This window comes from Bombina bombina, chromosome 3 (assembly GCF_027579735.1).
Source record: "Bombina bombina isolate aBomBom1 chromosome 3, aBomBom1.pri, whole genome shotgun sequence".
Lineage (NCBI taxonomy): Eukaryota > Metazoa > Chordata > Amphibia > Anura > Bombinatoridae > Bombina > Bombina bombina.
The window spans coordinates 545942953-545948013 of NC_069501.1; the positions used below are offsets into that span (position 1 = coordinate 545942953).

A 5061-nucleotide genomic window follows, 5' to 3' on the forward strand; every position below is an offset into this window, starting at 1 on the left:
TTGCTGCTAACAGATTGCACTGTATTAAATTATTATTCATGTTCACATAAAGCAGTGAGGGTTAAGTTCCAACACATGGGGGCCACAGACCAATATTTTAGAAGCCTTGTGGGCTGCATAAAATTAAGGTTCAGATGTTAAACACAAATAAATTGGGAGAGCCAGATTTAGGTAATGTTTTAGGTTACCATATGTGACTCCACATCGTCCTCTTCAACAAGCCCACCAGCTATAAATATAATGCATTATTTAAATCCATCAAGTAACAGTGTATTCACACTTAAAAATAAATGTTATACATTCAGTTTTTAGATCTATTTTTCAACAATTTATATGGGGCGCCCGGAATAACGATCACAAGCAGCCCCCTTAACAAAAATTTTGCTTCCGAAATCTCTTGATATCGATTCCGCACCACAGCCCCCTAAAAGGAGGCAGCGATGTGCCAAGCACGGCACAAGCCCTTTTTAACGGATTCCTGCCAGCTCCAGGGTTCAGCCATTACTGAAGTCTTAGTAAACTGATGGTGACAATTTATATACTAAAGTATTTTGTTATCAATTGAAAACTAAAGCATAAAGGACTATTTAAAGATTAATTAATTAATTTATGGAACTTTAAATAAATCAACATTTTAACTTGAGATATGTAAAAATATGCAGATGAGAGAGCATGCTGGGAAAAAATAGTAGCAGTCATTTGTGGTCATGAATAAAACCCAGACTTCGGCCCGCTTGGATGAAGACTTCTGCCGGCTTTGATGAAGAACATTGAGAGTCCGTTCCCCCAAGTATGGGAGAATCAAACAAACCCCTTCGTGATAATCCTATAGGATACTTCTGTGTGAAATTCACATAATGTGTGGATGCACAAATACATGAAACTTACCCCCCTCTTCACGGCTTTTGATCCCATAGTGGGTACCTGTATGTTTGCAGTCGTATGGTGAAACACTCACTGCGCGGTCGCCGGTCTGTGTACTTGGCTTGGAGACTCCACGTTCTAACAAGCCACACGTTGGTCGCTGCCACAATGACTCACCCGGCTTACAGGTGTGACGTCATCCTCCGTTGCGACTTACGGGGGGTAAGGAATCCCTGATTCTTATGTTCAATCGTGAGGTCCTCACTTGTCCACTTTGTGAGTATCCGGAATGGAAATTCTTAATTAGGAACTTGAGATGATAAACTGCCGGCTCCAAAAAAACGGCTTGATAGTAGCAAAGTAAAAAGGATGCTGGAGTCGCAATTGTGCAATAGATGTGACAGCTTTATTTCATCCGATAAAACAGGTTACAATAGTGACAGCCCTTCCATAGTGTAAGAATGAGTTAAACTTGTCACAGCCTTTCAACCAATAGTCTGTTTTTACACCCTTTTTAAGCCCAAAGTAAGGAGGGAGTCTGTGAGCTATGATTACGGCATAACTGCCGAAACGCGTAAGCTTGTACACTATGGAAGGGCTGTCACTATTGTAACCTGTTTTATCGGATGAAATAAAGCTATCACATCTATTGCACAATTGCGACTCCAGCATCCTTTTTACTTGGCTTCGATGAAGACTTCTGCCGGCTTCGATGAAGACTTCTGTCGGCTTAGTTGAGGACTTCTGCCGGCTTCGTTGAGGATGGATGTCCGGTCTTCAAAAACTGTAAGTGGATCTTCGGGGGTTAGTGTTAGGTTTTTTTTAAGGGTTTATTGGGGTGGGTTTTATTTTTAGATTAGTGCTTTTGGGCGGAAAAATAGCTAAATGCCCTTTTAAGGGCAATGTGTCAGGGGTTTTTTCCCTGCCTTGTTTGTCATGTGATGCTGGCAGTCATTTTACTAACCTCTCTTGCTGACTTGCTGGTGCATACTGTGTGATGCTGCTCATTTCCTGCACATCCTTTTATGGCCAGACTGGTGTACTTCATCCGTGTGAGACAGGATGCAGTCTCAGAATTGTGATGTCATCACTTATTATTTAAAGGGCCTCTGTGCAGTATGCTTTGCCCTTGCATTGTCTCAGACCTGTTTCTGAGAGCTCCTGTGTATTACCTGGCTGTTTGATGTTCCTCCTGGTTCCTGATCCCTGGCTTGTTCCTGACTCTGCTGTTCTCCTTGTTCCTGATTCTGGCTCGTCTGACTACTCGCTTTGGCTCCTGACTCTGCTTGTCTGACTATTTGCTTTGGATCCTGACTTGGCTCGTCTGACTACCAGCTCTGGTTTTGATTCCTGGCTTGTTATTTGACTTGTGGACTTTTTATTATTTTTTGCTATTAATAAAGGTATGATTATTTTTGCACTTCTTGTCTCAGTCTGATTCCTGGTACCCTGACACAATGCCCATCCAAATGCCCTTTTCAGGGCAATGGGGAGCTTAGGTTTTTTAGTTAGGATTTTATTTGGGGGGTTGGTTGTGTGGGTGGTGGGTTTTACTGTTGGGGGGTTGTTTGTATTTTTTTTTTTTTACATGTAAAAGAGCTGATTTCTTTGGGGCAATGCCCAGCAAAAGGCCCTTTCAAGGGCTATTGGTAGTTTAGTTTAGGCTAGGATTTTTTTTATTTTGGGGGGGCTTTTTTTATTTTGATAGTGCTATTAGATTAGGTGTAATTAGTTTAAATATCTGATCATGTATTTTCTATTTTGTGTAATTTAGTGTTTTTTTGTAATTTAGTTAATTGGATTTGATTAATGTAATTTATTTAATTGTAGTGTAAGGCTAGGTGTTAGTGTAAGACAGGTTAGGTTTTATTTTACAGGTAAATTTGTATTTATTTTAAATAGGTAGCTAGTAAATAGTTAATAACTATTTACTAACTATTCTACCTAGTTAAAATAAATACAAACTTGCCTGTGAAATAAAAATAAAACCTAAGCTAGATACAATGTAACTATTAGTTATATTGTAGCTAGCTTAGGGTTTATTTTACAGGTAAGTATTTAGTTTTAAATAGGAATTATTTAGTTAATGATAGGAATTTTTTTTATTAGATTTATTTTAATTCTATTAAAGTAGGGGGTGTTAGGGTTAGACTTAGGGTTAGGTTTAGGTGTTTATAACTTTATTATAGTGGCGTTGATGTTAGGGGCGGCAGATTAGGGGTTAATAATCTTCCCAGTCAGCCACACCTAAAAGCTGGCGGCGATGTTAGGGGCGGCAGATTAGGGGTTAATAAATGTAGGTAGGTGGCGATGTTGGGGCGGCAGATTAGGGGTTAATAAGTGTAGGTAGGTGGTGGCAGTGTCGGGGGTGGCAGATTAGGGGTGTTTAGATTTGGGATTTATGTTAGGGTGTTAGGTGTAAACATATCTTTTTATTTCCCCATAGGAATCAATGGGGCTGTGTTACGAAGCTTTATGCTTCTTTATTGCAGGTGTTAGACTTTTTTCAGCCGGCTCTCCCCATTGATGTCTATGGGGAAATCGTGCACGAGCATGTAAAACCAGCTCACCGCGGCGCTGGTATTGGAGTGCGGTATGGAGCTCAATTTTGCTCTTCGCTCACTTCTTGCCTGCTAACGCTGGGTTTATGCAAACCTGTAATAGCAGCGCTATAGGGAGGTGAGTGGTGACAATAACTTGCAAGTTAGCATCGAGCAGCTCTTACCGCAAAACTTGTAATCTAGCCGAGTATTTTAAAAAGAAGGCATCTAAGCTTTTTTGGTTCAGTACTCTGGACAGCACTTTTTTTTTTATTGGTGGATGAATTTATCCACCAATCAGCAAGGACAACCCAGGTTTTTTTACAAAAAATGGGCCGGCATCTAAACTTACATTTTTGCATTTCAAATAAAGATACCAAGAGAATGAAGAAAATGTGATAATAGGAGTAAATTAGAAAGTTGCTAAAAATGTCATGCTCTATCTGAATCACAAAAGAAAAAATTTGGGTTCAGTGTCCCTTTAAAGGGACACTGTACCCAAAAATTTAATTTCGTGATTCAGATTGAGCATGAAATTTCAATCAAATTTCAAATTTACTCCTATTATCAAATTATCTTCATTCTCTTGGTATCTTTATTTGAAATGCAAGAATGTAAGCTTAGATGCCGGCCCATTTTTGTTGAACAACCTGGGTTGTCCTTGCTGATTGGTGGATAAATTCATCCACCAATAAAAAAGTGCTGTCCAGAGTACTGAAACCAAAACAAAGCTTAGATGCCTTCTTTTTAAAAAAAAAATGATAGCAAGAGAACGAAGAAATAATGATAATAGGAGTAAAATTAGAAAGTTGATTAAAATTGCTTGCTCTTATAGAATTACAAACGAACAAATTTGGGTTCTGTGTCCCTTTAAAGTTCCAACACTAGGGGCCAGTGCCACAGACCAATATTTTAGAAGCATTGTGGGGTACATATTAACGTTCAGATGTTAAACATAAATAAAGTGAGAGAGACAGATTTATGTTCTCCACCTCATCATCAACTTTGAATCCTCAATCCTTCAAGCAACTGCATATACAGACTTTATCCTTTACATATTCAGATTTTTAAATCTGTTTTTCAACAATTTATATGGGGCGCCCGGAATAACGATCACAAGCAGCCCCCGTAACAAAAATTTTGCTTCCGAAATCTCTTGATATCGATTCCGCACCACAGCCCCCTAAAAGGAGGCCGCGATGTGCCAAGCACGGCACAAGCCCTTTTTAACGGTTTCCTGCTAGCTCCAGGGTTCAGCCATTACTGAACACTTCGTAAACTGATGGTGACAATTTTTATACTAAAATATTTTATTATCAATTGAAAACTAAAGCATAAATGACTATTTAAAGAAGGTATTGAAATTAATTTATGGAAGTTTAAATAAATCGACATTTTAACTTGAGATATGCAAATGTATGCAGATAAGAGAGCATGCTGGGAAAAAATAGTAGCGGTCATCTGTGGTCAAATCGTCTTCACTCAGCAACAATTGAGAGCGCTGCTGGAGTGTCGATTTTTTTTTTTTTTTTTAACAAAAAGTATAACTCATAAACAGTGAATGTAGTTTATTTTTCAAATACTGTTCCTATGTAAATACACGGAAATGAATACACATTCTAATATTGATCACTGAAGTAACTTTTTTTTTTAGATA

The 5061-nt window shown here is 38.6% G+C and overlaps 2 non-coding genes across 2 annotated transcripts; both read right to left on the reverse strand.

Annotated features, from left to right (window-relative positions):
- Positions 1-334: 334 nt before the first annotated feature.
- Positions 335-469, reverse strand: LOC128654790 (U11 spliceosomal RNA). Its single transcript, XR_008401514.1, has one exon. It is a non-coding gene; the product is annotated as a U11 spliceosomal RNA (small nuclear RNA).
- Positions 470-4497: 4028 nt separating this feature from the next.
- On the reverse strand, positions 4498-4632 carry LOC128654789 (U11 spliceosomal RNA). The gene has a single exon (XR_008401513.1). It is a non-coding gene; the product is annotated as a U11 spliceosomal RNA (small nuclear RNA).
- Between the last annotated feature and the right edge of the window lie 429 nt (positions 4633-5061).